This window comes from Monodon monoceros, unplaced genomic scaffold (genome assembly GCF_005190385.1).
Source record: "Monodon monoceros isolate NGI ecotype Baffin Bay Population unplaced genomic scaffold, NGI_Narwhal_1 Super_Scaffold_21, whole genome shotgun sequence".
NCBI lineage: Eukaryota > Metazoa > Chordata > Mammalia > Artiodactyla > Monodontidae > Monodon > Monodon monoceros.
The window spans coordinates 141,722,856-141,745,950 of record NW_021703778.1 but is presented as its reverse complement, the minus strand read 5'-3'; the positions used below and the strand labels follow the sequence as shown (position 1 = coordinate 141,745,950).

The 23,095-nt window shown below is 38.7% G+C and overlaps 1 protein-coding gene across 1 annotated transcript in view; it reads right to left on the bottom strand.

The window, feature by feature from the left end:
• Positions 1-20,375, bottom strand: part of EXD2 (exonuclease 3'-5' domain containing 2) — a 57,479-nt gene extending 37,104 nt beyond the window's left edge. Inside the window, exon 1 of the mRNA XM_029238997.1 lies at positions 20,327-20,375. The gene's annotated coding sequence lies outside the window, so the exon portion shown is untranslated. The remainder of the gene's footprint in view (positions 1-20,326) is intronic.
• Positions 20,376-23,095: the final 2,720 nt, after the last annotated feature.

Here is a 23,095-nt window from a genome sequence, read left to right as displayed (position 1 = left end):
CACAACAGTGAGAGGCCCGCGCACGGAAAAAAAAAAAAAAAAAAAAAAAAAAGCTCTGGGATCCCTGGACCCTGCAGCCAGACTCCAGGAACTGGCTCTGCCTGCCAGTAGTCCAACAGTAACCTCAGGGCCTGGCTTCACTCGCCAGTAGGCAGGCAACAGCCCCAGAGTCCTCCAGACCCTGACTCTACCCACCAGTGGAGCCAGCACTAGCCCCTGGACTCCCTAGGGTTCTGAAGCCAGTCACCTTGTTAACAGGCCCTTTTAACAGCACCCAGCAGCATCCATACAAGGCAGGACCTGGCAACCAACCAGACTAGGGACCAACCAGGCTTACCAGACCACCCATACAGTCAGCCCACCACAACAGAAGGACCCACCCAGCCCTCTTAAGGGGAACCCCTAAAGCATATAGCTTGGGTGATGAGACAGGAGCTCACTGCTGGGACACACAGGACATCTCCTACAGAAGGACACTTCTTCAAGGTCAAGAAATGTAACTAATCTACCACATACATAAAAATAAAAATAGTAACTTAGACAAAATGAGGCAGCAGAGAAACACGTTCCAGATGAAGGAACAAGACAAAACCCCAGAAGAAGAACTAAGTGAAGTGAAGATAGGTTATCTACCTGAGAAAGAGTTCAGAGTAGACTGCAAAGATGATCAAAGAACTCAGGAGGAAAATGGATGCACAAAGTGAGAAGTTAGAAGTTTTTAACTGAGAATTAGAAATTATAAAGAACAACCAAACAGAGATGAAGAATACAATAACTGAAATGAAAAATACACTAGAAGGAATAAATAGTAGGCTAAATGATACAGAGGAATGGATCAGTGACCTGGAGGACAAAGTAGTGGAAATCACTGCCACTGAACAGAAAAAAAAAAGAATGAAAAGAAATGAGAACTGTTTAAGAGACTTCTGGGATAACATCGAGCCCACTAATATTCACATTATAGGGGTCCCAGAAGAATAAGAGAAAGAGAAAGAGCCTGAGAAAATATTTGAAGACATAATAGCTGAAAACTTTCCTAACCTGGGAAAGGAAACAGACATATAAGTCCAGGAAGCACAGAGTCCCATACAGGATTAACCCAAAGAGGAACACACCAAGACACATTGTAATCAAAGTGACAAAAACTAAAGATAGAGAATATTAAAAGCAGCAAAGGAAAAGCAACAAATAATATACAAGGCTATCAGCTTATTTTCTGCAGAAACTCTGCAGGCCAGAAGGGAGTGGCACTAATCCCACTCATGATGGCTCCACCCTCATGATCTAATCACTTCTCAAAGCCCCCCCAATTGGGGTTAATTTTCAACACATGAATTTTGAGGGGACACAAAACATTCACCTATAGCACTCTTAAATATGAAAAGACATCCAAGAATCACCAGTTATTGCAGGCGTGTCTCCAACATCATTAATTAGCATTTTCTAAGGAACATGTTGCAGGCGTGTCTCCAACATCATTAATTAGCATTTTCTAAGGAACATGTATAGAATTCTGCACCCAGGGCTTCCCTGGTGGCACAGTGGTTGAGAGTCCGCCTGCCGATGCAGGGGACATGGGTTCGTGCCCTGGTCCGGGAAGATCCCACGTGCCGCGGAGCGGCTGGGCCTGTGAGCCGTGGCCGCTGAACCTGCGCGTCTGGAGCCTGTGCTCCACAACGGGAGAGGCCACAACAGTGAGAGGCCTGCGTACCACAAAAAAAAAAAAAAAAAAGAATTCTGCACCCAGCATTTTGAGAGTACACATTCTTTAAAAACATACAAAGAAATAGATGGAACATGCCTCAACATAATAAAGGCCATAAATGACAAACCTACAGCTAACATCATACTCAATGGTGGAGGCTGAAAGCATTTCCTCTAAGATCAGGAACAAGACAAGGACGCCCATTCTCACCACTTTTATTCAACATAGTTTTGGAAGTCCTAGCCACAGGAATCAGAGAAGAAAAAAAAATAAAAGGAGTCCAGATTGGAAAGGAAGAAGTAAAACAGTCACTGTTTGCAGATGACATGATACTATCCTAAAGATGTCACCAGAAAACTACTAGAACCCATCAATGAACTGGGTAAAGTTGCAGGATACAAAATTAATATACAGAAAACTGATGCATTTCTATACAATGACAACAAACTATCAGAAAGAGAAATTAAGGAAACAATCCCATTTACCATCACATGAAAAAGAATAAAATCCCTAGGAATAAACCTACCTAAGGAGGTAAAAGGCTTGTACTTGGAAAACTATAAGATGCTGATGAAAGAAATTGAAGATGATACAAACATATGGAAAGATACATAGTGTTCTTGGATTGGAAGAATTAATGTGAAAATGACCTTACTACCCAAGGCAATCTACAGATTCAATGCAATCCCTACCAAAATACCAATGGTATTTCTTCACAGAATTAGAACAAAAAATTTTACAATTTGTATGTAAACACAAAAGACCCTGACTAGCCAAAGCAATCTTGAGAAAGAAAAATGGAGCTGGAGGAATCAGGCTCCCTGACTTCACACTATACTACAAACCTAGAGTAATCAAAACAGTATGGTACTGGCACAAAAACAGAAATATAAATCTATGGAACAGGATAGAAAGTCCAGAGATAAACCCATGCACCTATGGTCAACTAATCTATGACAAAGGAGGCAAGGACATACAATGGAGAAAAGACAGTCTCTTCAATAGGTGGTGCTGGGAAAACTGGACAGCTACATGTAAAAGAATGAAATTAGAACACTCTCTAATATCACATACAAAAATAAACTCAAAATGGATTAAAGACCTAAATGTAAGACTGGATACTATAAAACTCCTAGAAGAAAACATAAGCAGAACACTTTTTGACATAAATTGCAATATTTTTTTGGATCCATCTCCTAAAGCAAATAAAAGAAGAAATAAACTAATAGGAATTAGTTAAATGTAAAAGCTTTTGCACAGAAAAAAAAATTTTTTTTTATTTAAAAAAATATATTTTTTAATTTTTTAAAAAAAGAAAAAAAAGGGACTTCCTTGGTGGTGCAGTGGTTAAGAATCTGCCTGCCAATGCAGGGGACATGGGTTCAATCCCTGGTCCAGGAAGATCCCACATGCCGCAGAGCAACTAAGCCCATGAGCCACAACTGCTGAGCCCACATGCCACAACTACTGAAGCCCAGGTGCCCTAGAGCCCACGTGCCGCAACTACTGAAGCCCGTGTGCTCTAGGTCCTGTGTGCCACAACTATTGAGCCTGTGTGCTGCAATTACTGAAGCCCACGCGCGTAGAGCCCACTCCTCTCAACAAGAGAAGCCACTGCAATGAGAAGCCCGTGCACCACAACAAAGAGTAGCCCCTGCTCGCCACAACTAGAGAAAGCTTGTGCGCAGCAACAAAGATCCAACACAGCCAAAAACAAAAAGCTTTTGCACAGCAAAGGAAACCACTGACAAAATGAAAAGACAATCTATTGAATGGGAGAAAATATTTGCAAATTATATGACCAATAAGGGATTAATATCCAATATATATAAACAGCTCATACAATTCAACATGAAGAAACAAAACAAAACAAACAACCCAATTAAAAAGTGGGCAGAAGAACTGAATAGCCATTTTTCCAAAGAGGAAATGCAGATGGCCAGCAGGCACGTGAAAAGATGCTCAACATCGTTAATCATCAGGGAAGTGCAAATCAAAACCACATTCTCACACCTGTCAGAATGGCTATCATCAAAAAAACCCACAAACAACAAATGTTGGCGAGGATGCGGAGAAAAGGGAACCCTTGTACACTGTTGGTGGGAAGGTAAATTGGTGCAGCCACTGTGGAAAACATAATGGAGGTTTCTCAAAAAACTGAAAATAGAACTACCATATGACCCAGCAATTCCACTCCTTGGTATATACCCCCCAAAAACGAAAACACTAATTCAAAAAGATACATGCACCCCAATGTTCGTTGCAGCACTATTTACAATAGCCAAGACATGGAAGCAACCTAAATGTCCATCAACAGATGAATGGATAAAGAAGATGTGGTACATATACACAATGCAGTATTACTTACCGATAAAAAAGAATGAAATAATGCGATTTGCAGCAACATGGATGGACCTAGAGATTCATACTAAGTGAAGTAAGTCAGACAAAGACAAATATCATATGATATCCCTTAATTGTGAAATCTAAAACAATGACACAAATGAACTTATTTACAAAACAAAAACAGACCCACAGACATAGAAAACAAACTTATGATTACCAAAGGGGAAGGTGGGGGAGGGATAAAATAGGAGTTTGGGATTAACATATACACATTACTATATATAAAATAGATAACCAACAAGGACCTACTGTATAGCCTAGTACTCAAAATATACTCAATATTTTGTAATAACCTATAAGGGAAAAGAATCTGAAAAAGGATGTATATATTTGAAACACTTTGCTGTACACCTGAAACTAACACAACATTGTAAATCAACTATACTTCAATAATTTTTTTTAAAAAGAAAATACAGTATATACAAAGGAATACTACTCAGCCATAAAAAAGAATGCAAATTTACCATTGCAGCAACATGGATGAACTTAGAGGGCATTACACAAAGTGAAATAAGTCAGACAGAGAAAGACAAATACTGTATAATATCACCAACATGTGGAATCTAAAAAATACAACAAACTAGTGAATATAACAGAAAGAAGCAGACTCACAGAGAACAAACTAGTGGTTACCAGTGGGGAGAGGGAAGTGGGAGGGGCAATATAGGGGTAGGAGGAAAAAAGGGAGTTATTTTGGGATTATATGAAATCATGTGTGTGAAACTTTTGAAAACTGTAAAGTATTATAGAATATAAAGAATCTTTCATTCAATTTAAAAAAAGGAATATGAACAGAGTCCCTCATGAAAGGACAGCCCCTCAAACCTGCACTCTGGACAGATAAAGGACCCAAGTACACATTATCCTTGAAAAAGGAAACCCTCAGCCAAGAAACTAAAACTAAAATGCTTAGAATTGGTCAGTTCTGTTGGAACCAGGCAGAGCTGATCATAAAACTGTTTTACCATGCAATGGTAAAACTGTTTTATCATGCAGGAAACATGCAGGACTCCCACGGAAGATCACTCCCTAGAAGAGTGCTCACAAACGAATGAAAACAAAACAAAACCCAAAACTCTAAAATCAATAATAATAGCTCACAGAGCCAGCAAAAAAATATCTATAACTGAGATCTGAAAGAGACTTCAAAGTAACAACCAGGGAAATTCAGGAAAATAAAATCCCAAACATGAACAGGAGGCAACAAAAAGTAGAATTTCTAGATATGAAAAATATCTGTTAAAATTTTTAAAAAACTCAATAGACAGGTTAAACAGCAGATCAGACATACAGAGAGAGAGAAAAAGTTACCGAATTGAGGATAAATCTGAGAAAGTCACCCAGAACACATCACAGAGATAAAGAGGTAGAAAATATAAGAACAGAGACACAGAGGATGGATTAAGAAACTCAATATCCACAAAATGAAGATTTGGAAGATGAAGGAGGTCAGATTTGGTACAGTTCTCTGAGTCCCAAGTTGGAGAAATTAAATATATCCAGAGAAAGACTTGTATAAGAATATTCATTACAGCTGTATTCATAACAGCCCCAAACTGGAAACAGCCCTAGTGGTATATCTACATGGAATGCTAACCAGCAATAATAAGGAACTTATTACTGATACATGCAATCTGGATGAATCTCAAATAACATTAGACCGAGTGAAAGAAGCCAGATATAAAAGAGATACTGTATAATTCTATTTATATAAAGTTCTAAAACAGCTAAAACTAATCTATGGTAGAAAAAAATATGAACAATAGTTGCCTCTGGGAGAGGTGGGTACAGGGAAGAGACATTTAAGCTGAGCACTGAATGACAAAAAAAGCCAGATATGACAAATTCTAAGGAAGAGCATTTCAGGCATGAAGGAACTTTCTGGAACTGTGGTAAAGTTTCATGTCTTGATGGAGGCTTGGGTTACACAAGTGTATGCAATTGTCAAAATTCAGGGATATTTCTGATTTTTCTCCTGTTGGCCCAACTAAAGAATTAATGACTGCTGGTTCATTCATTGTCTATCTTTCCCACTAGAATGTAAACCTCATGAAAATAGGGACCTTAACTGGCTTCTTCATTTATATATAAATATTTCCAGCATGTATAGGGACCTTAACTGGTTTCTTCATTTATATATAAATATCTCCAGCAAGTAGCACAGAACTGATAACAATAAATATTTATTGAATGAATAAAACTCAATTCAAGGTATTATATGTTAACATTTTATGATAAATATTTTTTAAATAAATAAATAAATGAATGAATTTATTTATTTATTTTTGGCTGCATTGGGTCTTCGTTGCTGCGCGCGGGCTTTCTCTAGTTGCGGCGAGCGGGGGTTACTCTTCATTGTGGTGCACAGTTTTCTCATTGCAGTGGCTTCTCTTGTTGCGGAGCACAGGCTCTAGGCACGTGGGCTTCAGTAGTTGTGGCTTGCAGGCTCAACAGTTGTGGCTCGCAGGCTCTAGAGCACAGGCTCAGTAGTTGTGGCGCACGGGCTTAGTTGCTCCGTGGCATGTGAGATCTTCCCGGACCAGGGCTCAAACCCGTATCCCCTGCATTGGCAGGCGGATTCTTAACCACTGCACCACCAGGGAAGTCCTATGATAAATATTTCTAATTCAATTATCAAAATTACAAAAATCCATTTATTCATGTGAAACAAATTTTTTTTCCCCTTATTGAGCCTTCATACTATAAAGAAGCAGTATGGTTCAATACTGGGTTAGGAGTGAGAAAAATCAAATCTTGTGTTATAGACTGAATGTTTGTGTCCCTCTGAAATTCATGTGGAAATCACAACCCCAAATTTTTGGTATTAAAAAGTGGGGCCTTTGGAAGGTAATTGGGATCAGATGAGGTCAAAAGGGTGGCACCCTTGTGACTGGCATTAGTGCCCTTAAAAAGTCACAAGAGACCTTGCTTCTCTCTGACCTCTGCCATAAAAGGATACAATAAGATGTTGTTGGCAGTCTGCAGCCCAGAAGAGAACTCTCATCAGGACTCAACCATGCTGGCAATCTGATCTCAGACTTCTAGCCTCCAGAACTGTGAGAACTGCTGTCTATAAACCACCCAGTCTGTGGTATTCTATTACAGCAGCCCAAACAGACTAAAACACCTGCTAAGGACTTGCTTGGGGATCCAAAGCTTTCAGTGCTTCACCATCTTCAGTGACTGAAAGGATCTGCCATTCTTTAAAAAATAAAATTGTATAAAACAACAACATCAAACCGATAACAATGGTTACCTAAGGGTAGTAGGGTTATAAATAGTTTTGATTTTTCAAATTCTATACGAGTATGTATATATTCATAATTAGAAAAAAATAAGTTTTTTTAGTGGTGCTTTTTAGAGATAGGCAAAGTAAATATCCCACTTAACATTTAAGACATATGATTATATTCTTGAAATAAATCTCATTTTAATGAATTAAACATGTTAAAATGTTTAGAGAATAGCATAAAGTAGAGGATAAAGTAGAGTCAAATATCCTGAGTTCAAATCCAGCCTCTGCCAATTGTTAGCTATATAAACTTGGGCAAATTACTGAACTTCTCTAAGCCTCAGTTTCCTCCTCAGTAAAATGGGAAGGATAGTACCTACCATGCAGGATTATTGTGAGACTTAAGTAAGATGATCAAAATACTCAGCATATTGGCTAGCACATTAGGGTTCAATAAATGTTAGCTATGACTACTACTGAGGTTCTATAAACCACAGAACTATTAAAGGAAAACAAAGAATCATAGAGTTAAAATTTAGAAGCCAAATTCAGCTCTCACAAAATTCAAGATTTCTTTCCACGGTAATCCTGACAGATCATGACCTTATCTCTACCTGAATACATCCAGGAACAGAGTTCATCACCTTAAGAGGCAGTTTTTGTTGAAAAGTCCTTGCATTCTGTAAAAGTTCCCTATATAGAAACTGCTCTCTTTGATGTTCAGTCTGGCCTCTGAAATGACAAGGTTTACTCCCTCCTTAGAGCTTGTGAAATATGTGAAGATAGCTCTTATGACTCCCCTTAGTACATTTTACTTAACCCAATCAGCTTCCCGTGACCTAGTTTATAGACCACTTGCCATTATGGCCAGATCTTTCTGAATGGCTCCAAGCTTGTCAAGGTATCTCTTAAATGTGGCACCCAGGTTTGTATTCAAAACTTGAGACATGTTCTAATTGATGTGGACTACATTAGTACTATTACTTCCCAGGGTCTGGACCCTATATTTTATTAATGATGGATGAAATGATAGGTTTTTGAATAGCAGAATCACACCGACCCTCATAGAGTTTGTGGTAAATTAAAATTCACTGAAATCATATTGAGTTCCCCATTTTATATACTTGTAATTTATACGTTGCAGTTAAATCCAAAATTTTACATTTCTTTCTTCTAAATTTCCTCTTGTCTGCTTCAGCCAAACATTTTACCCTTTGAAACCGATTTTCATCTTGATTGTGCCTTCCCTCCCAACTTAAACATGTTTTTGTATAGAAAAGTGAATTTCTGTCTTCAAAGAAAATAACAGCATCTAACATGTGTTTTTATTAATTCATTTTTCAAATTTATTTTTGTATTTCAAACTATCTCCATGTTTAATAACACTAAAATGAGGTTACGTTACAGTAGAAAAGTTGAAAAAACAAAGTATTATTGATTTGCTTCCATTGAGAAGGGCTTCCTCAGATCTAGAATTCCCAGGCTATCAGGTTCTTACTTATTCTTTATCATGTGTGGCCTGAGAAAAAGAAAGGCCTCACAGGGAAATTGAAGGAGCAAGTGGGGTACCTCCATATGAGGGAACTGTTGGCAACATTCAAAAAACTTACTAATTCATTTTTATATGGAGAGATTTTGTGTGGGTTTTTTCCCAGCCAAGGGATTCATTCAGCAAACATGTAAATAGCACTTTCAATAAACCAGACATTGTGTTAGACTTTGGGTAAAAAGAGTTAAATGGCACAAGCTGCTTTCAAAAATGCAGGATTCAGAAAAGGAGAAATGCATGTATTGAACAAGCTGCAATTTGGTGAGGAAACACCAACAACAGAAGCACACACGAGTACAGGGATGGCAAAGAGGAAAGAGGGGATTATTAAGAGAAACACTCGCTGAGAGGGATGAACACTGAGACTGGTACTGGTGTTAAAAAATGAGCAAACATTCTCCAGGTGCACAAGGCAGAGGGAATAGCACGTGCAAGGACACAAAAGGCACGAAGCATCGTGGTACTCGTGAAAGAGTACAAGCAAATTTAACACATACTGCAAGTGTAAAATACCGAATTTTGAAGAATTACTCTTTAAAAAAAGTAAAAAATATCTTACTGATAATTTCTCTATTGATATTTTAAGGTGACCTTTTTTTATTGTAGTAAAACATACATAACACAAAATTTACCATTTTAATCACTTTTAAGTGTAACATTCAGTAGCATAACTGCATTCACAAGGTTGTGCAACCATCACCACTATCCATTTCTAGAACTACTTCATCATCCCAAACAAACTCTGTACCCATTAAACAATAACTTTCCATTCCTCCCTCCCCCAACTCTTGGTAACCTCTATTATACTTTCTATCTCTATTAATTCCATACTGATTTTTTATATCTTTTTTTTTTTTTTTTTTGCCATGCCACATGGCTTGCAGGATCTTAATTCTCTGACCAGGGATCAAACCTGTGCCCCCTGCACTGGAAGCGCAGAGTCCTAACCACTGGACTGCCAGGGAATTCCCGATTTTTTACATCTTACGTTGAAATAATATTTTGGATATACTGGGTTAAATAAAACCGGTTAAAATTAAGTTCACCTGTTTCTTTTTATACTTTTAATGTGGCTACTAGAAAGCTTTAAATGATTTATGGGGCTCACATTATATTTCTACTGGATAGCACTGTGCTAGAGCCCAATGTGCAAGTAAGGAAACAGAGAGGGATGATGCGAGAAGGAGTAGATACAGGTCAAGTTGTGAGGAGCCTTCTATTACCCTGAAAGATAAAACCTTAGAGGTAATGGAGAGCCAATAACAGACTTATAAGGGAAGTGACAAGTTCAGGCTCCTATTTCAAAGAACACCATGGTGGCAGTGTGGGTGCTGGACTGCAGGCGGGCAAGGCTAGAGGCAAGGAGACCTGTTAGAAGACTCACAATAGCACGGCCAAGAGGGAAAGAAGATCCAAATCAGGGCAGAAGAAGGCAGAATGGAAAAGAATAGCTCTTAACAGAATGGCAGCATTGGAATCACCTGGATTAGTAAACAAGTCACAACTTTTACAACTTAAAATTTTGAAAGTTTGATGAATATAAAATCAATAGCTTTCCATACCCATTATAACAATATGAAGAAAATCCCATAGCAATATAAGCTGTTTTAAAACTACAAGCCACATGTTTTTTGTTTTATTTATTTATTTATTTATTTAGTTGCTCCAGGTCTTACTTGCAGCACGTGGGGTCCTTAGTCGCAGCTCGAGCCCTCCTTAGTTGCAAACTCTTAGTTGCAGCATGCATGTGGGATCTAGTTCCCTGAACATGAATCGAAACCAGGCCCCATGCGTTGGGAGCACAGAGTCGTAACCACTGTGCCACGAGGGAAGTCCCACAAGCCACATGTATTTAAACAACAACCACATGTACACACAAACAAACCTAGGTGTAAACTCAACAAGAAATGTTCAAGATCAATATGAAGAAAAACAGAAAGCTTTACTGAAGATATAGAAGAAGACTTGAAGAGCACAGATATATTATAGCAGCTGTCACTTATAGAGCACATATAATGTGCCAGGCTCTTTACATGCATACTCATGTATACTCATATATACATGACTCATTTAATCTTTTCAACAACTCTCTACAGAAGGTACGATAATTACCCTATTTTTCTTTAATAAACAAGAGATTGTTTTACTCAAATACTCAAAATAATGTAGTAAATAAAATGCAAACTTAATTTTTAAAAAAGTTTTAAAAAATGAACTGACAGCAGAAGCAAGAACTACAATCCTGCAGCTTGTGGAACACAAACCGCATCACAGAAAGATAGACAAGATGAAAAGGCAGAGGGCTCTGCACCAGATGAAGGAATAAGATAAAACCCCAGATAAACAACTAAATGAAGTGGAGGTAGGCGACCTTCCAGAAAAAGAATTCAGAATAATGATAGTGAAGATGATCCAGGACCTCGGAAAAAGTATGGAGGCAAAGATCGAGAAGATGCAAGAAATGTTTAACAAAGACCTAGAAGAATTAAAGAACAAACACCTAGAAGAATTAAAGAACAAACAAACAGAGATGAACAATATAATAACTGAAATGAAAACTACACTAGAAGGAATCAATAGCAGAATAACTGAGGCAGAAGAACAGATAAGTGACCTGGAAGAGAGAATGGTGGAATTCACGGCCACAGAACAGAATAAAGAAAAAAGAATGAAAATAAATTAAGACAGCCTAAGGAACCTCTGGGACAACATCAAAGGCAACAACATTCGCATTACAGGGGTCCCAGAAGGAGAAGAGAGAGAGATAGGACCTGAGAAAATATTTGAAGAGATTATAGTCAAAAAGTTCCCTAACTTGGGAAAAGAAATAGCCACCCAAGTCCAGGAAGTGCAGAGAGTCCCAGGCAGGATAAACCCAAGGAGAAACATGCTGAGACACATAGTAATCAAACTGACAAAAAGTAAACACAAAGAAAAATTATTGAAAGCAGAAAGGGAAAAACGACAAATAACATACAAGGGAACTCCCACAAGGTTAACAGCTGATTTCTCAGCAGAAACTCTACAAGCCAGAAGGGAGTGGCATGATATATTTAAAGTGATGAAAGGGAAGAACCTACAACCAAGATTACTCTACCCAGCAAGGGATCTCATTCAGATTCGACAGAGAAATCAAAAGCTTTACAGACAAGCAAAAGCTAAGAGAATTCAGCACCACAAAACCAGCACTACAACAAATGCTAAAGGAACTTCTCTAAGTGGGAAACACAACAGAAGAAAAGGACCTAAAAATCAAACCCATAACAATTAAGAAAATGGTCATAGGAACATACATATTGATAATTACCTTAAACGTGAATGGATTAAGTGCTCCAACCAAAAGACACAGGCTTGCTGAATGGATACAAAAACAAGACCCACTTGTAGACCCGCTGTCTACAAGAGACCCACTTCAGACCTAGAGACACATACACACTGAAAGTGAGGGGATGGGAAAAGATATTACATGCAAATGAAATCAAAAGAAAGCTGGAGTAGCAATACTCATATCAGATAAAATAGACTTTAAAATAAAGAATGTTAAAAGAGACAAGGAATGACACTACATAATGATCAAGGGATCAATCCAAGAAGAAGATATAACAATTATAAGTCTATATGCACCCAACATAGGAGCACCTCAATACATAAGGCAACTGCTAACAACTCTAAAAGAGGAAATCGACAGTAACACAATAATAGTGGGGGAGTTTAACACCTTGCTTACACCAACAGACAGATCATCCATACAGAAAATTAATAAGGAAACACAAGATTTAAATGACATAATAGACCAGATAGATTTCATTGATATTTATAGTACATTCCATCCAAAAAGAGCAGATTACACTTCTTCTTGAGTGCGCACAGAACATTCTCCAGGATAGATCACATCTTGGGTCACAAATCAAGCCTCAGTAAATTTAACAAAATTGAAATCATATCAAGCATCTTTTCTGACCACAACACTAGGAGATTAGAAATGAATTACAGGGAAAAATAACGTAAAAACTGCAAACACATGGAGGCTAAACACTATATTACGAAATAACCAAGAGATCACTGAAGAAATCAAAGAGGAAATCAAAAAATACCTACAGACAAATGACAATGAAAACACGATGATCCACAACCTATGGGATGCAGCAAAAGCAGTTCTAAGAGAGAAGTTTATAGCAATACAAGCCTACCTCAAGAAACAAGAAAAATCTCAAATAAACAATCTAACCTTACACCTAAAGGAACTAGAGAAAGAAGAACAAACAAAACCCAAAGTTAGCAGAAGGAAAGAAATCATAAAGATCAGAGCAGAAATAAATGAAGTAGAAACAAAGAAAACAATAGCAAAGATCAATAAAGCTAAAAGCTGGTTCTCTGAGAAGATAAACAAAATTGATAAACCATTAGCCAGACTCATCAAGAAAAAGAGGGAGAGGACTCAAATCAAGAAAATTAGAAATGAAAAAGGAGAAGTTACAACAGACACCGCAGAAATACAAAGCATATTAAGAGACTACTACAAGCAACTCTATGCCAATACAATGGGCAACCTGGAAGAAATGGACAAATTCTTAGAAAGGTATAACCTTCCAAGACTGAACCAGGAAGGAATACAAAATATGAACAGACCAATCACAAGTAATGAAATTGAAACTGTGATTTAAAATCTTCCAACAAACAAAAGTCCAGGACCAGATGGCTTCACAGGTGAATTCTATCAAACATTTAGAGAAGAGCTAACACCCATCCTTCTCAAACTCTTCCAAAACATTGCAGAGGAAGGAACACTCCCAAACTCATTCTATGAGGCCACCATCACCCTGATACCAAAACCAGACAAAGATAGTAGAGAAAAAGACAATTACAGACCAATATCACTGATTAATATATATGCAAAAATCCTCAACAAAATACTAGCAAACAGAATCCAACAACACATTAAAAGGATCATACACCATGAGCAAGTGGGATTTATCCCAGGGATGCAAGGATTCTTCAATATACGCAAATCAATCCATGTGATACACCATATTAACAAATTGAAGAAGAAAAACCATATGATCATCTCAACAGACGCAGAAAAAGCTTTTGACAAAATTCAACACAACTTACGATAAAAACTCTCCAGAAAGTGGGCATACAGGGAATCTACCTCAACATAATAAAGGCCATATACGACAAACCCACAGCAAACATCATTCTCAATGGTGAAAAACTGAAAGCATTTCCTCTAAGATCAGGAACAAGACAAGGATGTCCACTCTCACCACTATTATTCAACATAGTTTTGGAAGTCCTAGGCCTGGCAATCAGAGAAGAAAACGAAATAAAAGGAATACAAATTGGAAAAGAAGAAGTAAATCTGTCACTGTTGGCAGATGACATGATACTATACACAGAGAATCCTAAAGATGCCACCAGAAAACTACTAGAGCTAATCAATGAATTTGGTAAAGTTGCAGGATACAAAATTAATGCACAGAAATCTCTTGCATTCCTATACACTAATGATGAAAGATCTAAAAGAGAAATTAAGGAAACACTCCCATTTACCATTGTAACAAAAAGAATAAAATACCTAGGAATAAATCTACCTAGGGAGACAAAAGACCTGTATGCAGAAAACTATAAGACACTGATGAAAGAAATTAAAGATGATAGAAACAGATGGAGAGATATACCATGTTCTTGGATTGGAAGAATCAATATTGGGAAAATGACTATACTACCCAAAGCAATCTACAGATTCAATGCAATCCTTATCAAATTACCAATGGCATTTTTTACAGAACTAGAACAAGAAATCTTAAAAATTTTATTTATTTATTTTTTTTGTGGTACGCGGGCCTCTCACTGTTGTGGCCTCTCCCATTGCAGAGCACAGGCTCCAGACGTGCAGGCTCAGCGGCCATGGCTCACAGGCCCAGCCGATCCGTGGCATGTGGGATCTTCCCAGACCGGGGCACGAACCCATATCCCCTGTATCAGTAGGTGGACTCCCAACCACTGCACCAACAGGGAAGCCCAAAAATCTTAAAATTTGTATGGAGAAACAAAAGACCCCAAATAGCCAAAGCAGTCTTGAGGGAAAAAAACAGAGCTGGAGGAATCAGACTCCCTGACTTCAGACTATACTACAAAGCCACAGTAATCAAGACAATATGGTGCTGGCACAAAAAGAGAAATACAGATCAATGGAACAGGATAGAAAGCCCAGAGAAAAACCCACACACCTATGGTCAACGAATCTATGACAAAGGAAGCAAGGATATACACTGGAGAAAAGACAGTCTCTTCAATAAGTGGTGCTGGGAAAACTGGACAGCGCATGTAAAAGAATGAAATTAGAACACTCCCTAACACTGTACACAAAAATAAACTCAAAATGGGTTAGAGACCTAAATGTAAGATGGGACACTATGAAACTCTTAGAGGAAAACATAGGAAGAACACTCTTTGACATAAATCCCAGCAAGATCTTTTCTGATCCCCCTCCTAGAGTAATGGAAATAAAAACAAAAAAACAAAGAAACAAAAAAATGAATTGACCATCAATAAAGTGAAAAAACCCATGGGATGGGAGAAAATATTTGCTAGTCATAGATCTCATAAGGGCATGTATCTGGACTATATAAAAAACTCTTATGGGACTTCTCTGTTGGCGCAATGGTTAAGAATGTCTGTCAACGCAGGGACACGAGTTCAATCCCTGGTCCAGAAAGATTCCACATGCCATGCCATGGGACAACTAAGCCCATGTGCCACAACTACTGAGCCTGCTCTCTAGAGCCCACATGCCGCTACTACTGAGCCCACGTGCTGCAACTACTGAGCTGCATGCTGCAACTATTGAAGCCTACACGCCTAGAGCCCATGCTCTGCAACAAGAGAAGCCACCGCAATGAGAAGCCCGCGCACCACAACAGAGAGTAGCTCTTGCTCACTGCAACTAGAGAAAGCCCATGGGCAGCAAAGAAGAGCCAACACAGACCCCCAAAATTTTTTTAATAAAATAAATTAAAAAAACTCATAACTCAATAATAAAAAGACAAAGAAACAGGCAAGAATCTGAATAGACATTTCTTCAAAGAAGATATACAAATGGCCAATAAGCACATGAAAAGATGCTCAACATCATTAGGTATTAGGGAAATGCAAATCAAAAGCACAATGAGATACTACTTCACACCCATGAGGATGGCTCTAATTAAAAAGACAGCTAATAAGTACTGGCAATAATATGGAGAAATTATAACTCTCATACATTGCTGATGTTGACAGAAAATAGTACAGCTGCTTTGGAAAATAATCTGGGAGTTCCTCAAATGATTAAACATAGAGTTGCCACATGACCTAGCAATTCCACTCCTAAGTATATATCCAAGAGGAATGAAAGCGCATGTCCGCCCAATAGTTCATAGCAGCATTATTCATAATAGCCAAAAACTGGAAACAAACCAAATGTCCATCAGCTCATGCATGGATAAATAAAATATAGCATATCCATAATGTTATGGGTTGAATTGTGTTCCCCCAAAAGATATGCTAAAAGTCCTCACCCCCATTACCTACAAATGTGACTTTATTTGGAAAAGGCCTTTGCATACCTAATTAAGTTAAAATGAGGTCCTGCTGGAGTAGAGTGGGCCCTTAATTCAATATAACTGGTGTCCTACATGAAGGGGAGAAGAGACGCAGAGACAGACTTGCACAGAGAGAATTACGATGTGAAGATAGACACTCTGGGATGAAGGCCATGTGAAGAAAACAGAGGCAGAAGTTGTAGTTACACAGTTGCAGCCAAGGAATGCCAAAGAATGCCAAGGATTGCTGGCAACCACCAGAAGCTAGAAAGAGGCAAGAAAGGATCCTCCCCTAGAGCCCTCAGAGAGAGCACAGTCCTGCTGACCCCTTGATTTTGGACTTTATAGCCTCCAGGGCTGTGAGAGAATACATTTGTTATTTTAAGCCACCCAGTTTGCGTTACTTCAATACCGTATCCCTAGGAAACAAATACACCATATGATACAATTTTATTCACCAATAAAAAGGAATGAGTACTGACACATGCTACAACATGGGTGAACCTTGAAAACATTATGCTAAGTGAAAGAAGCCAATCACAAAATACCACAAATTGTATGATTCCATTTATACAAAATATTTAGATCTATAAAGGCAGAAAGATTAGTGGCTCTCTAGGGCTAGGGTGTTGGGGAATGGGAAGGGGAGTGACTGCTAATAGGTATGGGATTCTTCGGGGGATGATAAAAATGTTCTAAAATTAGGTTGTAGTGGCTGCATAATTGTGAATATACTAAAAATCACTGAATTGTACACTTTAAACAACAAATTATGTGAATTACATCTCAATAAAGGCACTTTAAAAAAAAACTACTTGAGGACTTCCCTCGTGGCGCAGTGGTTAAGAATCCACCTGCCAGTGCAGGGACACGGGTTTGATCCCTGGTCCAGGAAGATCCCATGTGCCGCGGAGCAATTAAGCCCATGCGTCACAACTACTGAGCCTGCACTCTAGAGCCTGTGAGCCACAACTACTGAGCCCGTGTGCCACAACTACCGAGGCTGCGTGCCATAACTACTGAAGTCCCCGTGCCTAGAGCCCGTGCTCCACAACAAGAGAAGCCACCGCAATGAGAAGCCCATGCACCGCAACGAAGAGTAGCCCCTGCTCGCCACAACTAGAGAAAGCCCACACACAGCAACAAAGACCCAATGCAGCCAAAACAAAACAATACAAAACAAAACAAAAAAAATCAAAAAAACTACTTGACAAGCTGATTCTAAAATTAATCTGGAAAATAAATTGTAAGACTACCACCAAAACACTGATTAAATAATGAGTATGTGAGCTGATAAAGTATATGACGTCTAATAAAATAACAATAAAAATAATCATGAGGACTATTTACACTACTAGATATCAAAGTATAATATATATTTGATATAGAATGTTATGGTATTGGTCCAGCAAAATAGAAAATTAGGACATAGAACAGAAGAGAGTCCAGAAACAGACACTATGTGGGTGAGAAATTAGTACATGATAAATGTGTCATTTTAGATTAGTGGGTCAAGAATGGACTGATATTCAGAGTGACATTGTTTGGAAAGAGTAAGGCACACACCATTTGCTCTCTCTCTCTCTCTCTCTCTCTCTCTCTCACACACACACACACACACACACTCAAACACACTCACACAGGAATTAGAGAAAAACTCTACCATATAACAACTTACAGGAGAAAACATACTCATAAGAGAAAACTCTGCTTCAAGGTAGAACAGGGTTTTTCAACCTCAGCACTACTGACATTTTAGGCCAGAAAAATTCTTTGTTATAGGGGCTTTTCTGTGTATTGTAGGATGTTTAACATCATCCCTGGCTTCTACCCACTAGATGACAACCAAAAAATGTCTCGTGACATTGCCAAGTTGCTCCTAGAAAGCAAAATAGCTCCCATTTGAGAACCACTGGGATAAGGAATGAAAGCCACAAAATACAAAATACACATAGTAAAAGACTGATAAATTTAAACATAAAATTTACAACTTTTGTTCTACAAAGATGCTCTATGGTTAAAAGGTAAGTAACAACTTTAAAATGCAGTATGTTGGGAATAAATATTTCAAACATATATGAATGATAAAAGATTAATATCCTGAATATATAAAACACTACCATATATAAAAGACAACCCAATAGAAATGAGACATTTCTCAAAAGAGGTAATACAAACAGCCAACAATCATGAAGAGATGCTCAATCTCACCAATGACTAGGGAAATACAAATTAAAACACCAAATTAGAGTCATTTTCCAACCATCAGGTTGGCAAAAGTAAAAAAGATTGATACCATCAAATGTTTAAAAGAGCTGGGGAAATAGGTATGATTATATACTGTTGGGCAGTTTGGCAATAAACGTCCACACCCTCCTACCCACTAATTCCACCTGCAGGTTTCTATCCTTGACAAACGCTCACACAAGCACACAGACGCAGGTGTAAGGATATTCTCTGCGACACTGTGCCTAATGGTGAAAAACTGTAAGCAACCTATGGTATCTCACATACAATGGGAACTTAACACACTCTGAAATTTACAGAGCAGGTAGAACGAATACGCTAGATGTCTACATATTGACAAAGAAAAAGTTCCAAGACCCATTTTTAAGCATAAAAAGTCTAGTTGTTGAAGAGGTACAATATGCCACATTTGTAAAAGTTTAACACAAAACCTTACATACTTATATGTACAAACACATATCAATAAATGTAAAGACAAAGAAATAGAAAAAACACCCCAAACTGATAACAGTTTTTACCTGGGGTCAAGAGATTAAATAAGAAAAGATGGAGATGTAAAGAGATAGGTCAAAGAGGATCTATTTTAAATTTCTGATATGATTGTATGCATGGACTACAACCAAAATAAATACAGAATAAATACATTTTTTAAAACAAACTCAACTTGACCAAAATTTATAATTCCTTCCCCCTCTTAAACCTCTTTTCTCTCGTACCTCGTAACTTCGATATTAACAAAACCTTTCAGTACTGTTCCTTCTACCCTTGCAATGAAACTAAAAAAATACGGTATAGTGTTTTCAAGGAATGGGTATCTAAGGGAGTTTGCGTCCATTAATATATTAAAAGTTTATAAAGGTTTGGGTTTCGTTTATATTTAAACGAGCAGATATCAATTTTGTAATAAATAATCATTAACGTTCTGGTTCTGATCTATTCCAGGGATGCGAAAAGGGAAGGAGGTGGCTCCCAGCAAGGCCCGGAGCAGCGGGTGTGGTCTGGGAGGAAAGAGGTGGTAACAATGGGGGCGGGGGACGAATGGAGGGGACTAAACTGTAACTGTGGACGCGTGCAACACGCAGCGCCCAAGCAGTTGCCAGGTGCTGCGAGCGGTGCCTCCGTTTTAGCTAATTGGGTCAAGAAGCCACGAAGGCGAGGGGCGGGTGGTGGTGGGGTGAATTGGGAGACTGGGATTGACATATGCACTAATATGTATAAAATGGATAACATAAGAACTTGCTGTATAAAAAATAAATTAAATTAAATTTAAAAAAAAAGAAGCCACGAAGGTTTGGTATGTACTCCTATAGAGAGCAAAAGGGGGTCCGAAGAGGCGCCCAGGGAAGGGCGTGGGAGGCCGCGGACCGAGATGACAGCCCTCGGAGCGCACCTGGGTGCTGAACCGCCCCCGCAACGGGCGAGCGGGGCGGGGAGAGGGGCAGGGCCAAGTCGCTTGGGGAAAACGAGGTCCCCGCAAGCAGTCGCCCCCGCACACGGTGACATCGCCAGCTTCCTGAGCCCTCTCCTCAATCCGCGCTGGAAACCCCCTCCGCCACTCGCACAAGTCTGGAGAAGAGCCTCGCCCGCCCCTGATCCTCGCTTACCTGCGGCCCTGGACCCCACCGGGAACACCTGCGGCGCCTCACATTGAAGACCTGGAACCTCTGTGGCCACCTGCGGGCACCCACCCGGATCCACTAGGACCGAAACCACTTCCGGTCCTGTGACGGGCTGAAGGGACAACCCCAGTCAGGGTGTACAAATGGACGACGCCATCTTGTACGGAAGCAGTTGGGGGCAGGTGGTGCCTCCCGAGTTTCTCCACTGCTGAACAAAAGATTTGTTAAAATTGGAAAACCTTAACATCTTTTCAGATAAGTGGTGTTTTTGTTTTTGTTTCCAGGTGATATTTTTGTTTGTTTTGGTTTTAAAGAAAGAAGCCTCTGGAACCCTTACAAATGCAATCTGGGACATCTAACTGTCCTTACTAATTAGCTCCAGTAGTGTTTCTCCACTGCATAGATATTCTTAACTGTTAAATGATGAAGGTAAATAGAAGAGACACTTGTTTAAATAATGTTCCTCATTAGCAGCACATTTTATACTATAGCCATTATAATAATTTATGCCATCTTTTATAACAATAACCACAATACCTTCCATTTATATTTAAAAACTTTCATTCACCCAGTCTTTATCAGCAACTGTTATTTGTGAGGCAGCTAATGTGTGCTATGTGCTGTTGCTTTGTCATAGAATGTGTAAAATAGGAGAAATGAGACGTGCATAAACAGTATAAGGGATAATAATAGCCGCCATTTGATGACTGTGATCACAGTGTGCTAGGAACTTTGCAAAATGTTTTACATATTTTGTCTCATTTAATATTCATAACCTCATGAGACAGTAGTATTATTAGTACCTCATCACCAACCCATCTGAAGAATGTCCACGAGCTGATCACTCACACCCACAACCCCTTTCCCACACCCTGTCTTTAAAAACCTTTCCCTGAAAGCCATCAGGAAGTTCAGATCTTTTGAGCCCTAGCTGCCTGGACCCTTGCTTGGTGTCTTGCAATGCTGCACTTTCCTACACCACAATCCAGTGTCAGTAGATTGGCTTTACTATGCGCAGGTGAGCGGACCCAAGTATGGTTGGGTAACAAATGTAGTGATTATTCTTAGTGGAGCAGTGACTCTGGAAGAGAACATGGGGAGGTTCTTGAAGTGCTAATAATGTTCTGTTTCTTAATCTGAGTGCTGGTTTACATGTGTGTTCAGGTTGCATATTTATGTTGGTTTTCTGAATGCATACATACATCAATAAAAAGTGATGGGTTTTTTGGGGGGGTTTCTTTGGGTTTTTTTTTTTTTTAATGAAAATAAAGGAGTGAAAAGTTTATAAGCCCAAAGAAGAAAAAGAACAGGAGAGGCAATAATAGCAGTGAAACAAATATCAGTATAATTTTAGAGGACAGAAATTAGATTAGAATGGAAGGATATATCATTTGAGGGATCCCATAATAAACTGTCTACATCCATAAGCAATCACCCTACATTTAAGGCCCAGTCAACAAGCCCCATCTATGCATAAATAATTTCCAGTCAACTTTTTAGTACTTCACTCTGTCTTAGTCCCTTTGGACTGTAATAACAAAATACCATTGACTGGGTAGCTTATAAACAACAGAAATTTCTCACAGTCCATGATCTACGTGCTGACAGATTTATTGTCTGGTGAGTGCCTACTTCCTGGTTTATAGACAGCTGTCTTTTCACTGTGTCCTCACTTAACCAAGGGTAGGGAGCTCTCTTGGGCTTTCTTTTTTTTTTTTTACACACCACACAGCATGTGGGATCTGAGTTCCCCAACCAGGGATTGAACCTGCATCCCCTGCATTGGAAGGATGCAGTCTTAATCACTGGGAAGTCCTCTTGGGCCTCTTTTATAAGGCACTAATCCCAATCATGAGGGCTCCACCCTCATGACCTAATCACTTCTCAAAAGCCTCTGCCTCCTGATACCATTAGGTTGGGAGTTAGTTTTCAACATATGAATTTTGAAGGGACACAAAACATTCAGCCTATAGCACTCTTAAATATGAAAAGACATCCAAGACTCACCAGTGATTGCAGGATTGTCTCCAACACTACTAATTAACATTTACTAAGGAACATGTATAAACTCTACACCCAGTATTTTAAGCACACACATACTTTAAAAACAAAGATTTAAGAAAATTAATTTTAATTTAGGCCATTGAGCAACTTTCTACATACTGAAAAAAAAATGCTATCATACGGATCTCATTTTCTGACCACATTACAATTAAGTTAGAAATCAGTAATGATTGTTTTTAAAACTCCATATATTTGGAGAATTTGGGGTTTTTTTTGCGGTACACGGGCCTCCCACTGTTGTGGCCTCTCCTGTTGCAGAGCACAGGCTCCAGACGTGCAGGCTTAGCGGCCATGGCTCACAGGCCCAGCCGCTCCGCGGCATGTGGGATCTTCCCAGACCGGGGCACGAACCCATGTCCCCTGCATCGGCAGGCGGACTCTCAACCACTGCGCCACCAGGGAAGCCCCTGGAGAATTTTTTTTAAAAAAATCTTAGTAATTTAAAGCTCAGAAAAGAAATCCCAATGGAAATTTATAATATTAGATTTGAGAAGTAATAATAAATACTATACATATATGAAAATTTATAGGATTCATGTAAATTGATAACGTTATATGCTTTTTACACTAGAAAATAAGAAAGACTAAAAATCAATTACATAAGTGATCAGGTAATACATTAGAAAAAACAAAAGAATACATCCAAAATACTAGAAGGAAGAGGATAACAAAAATCAGAGAATAAATTAA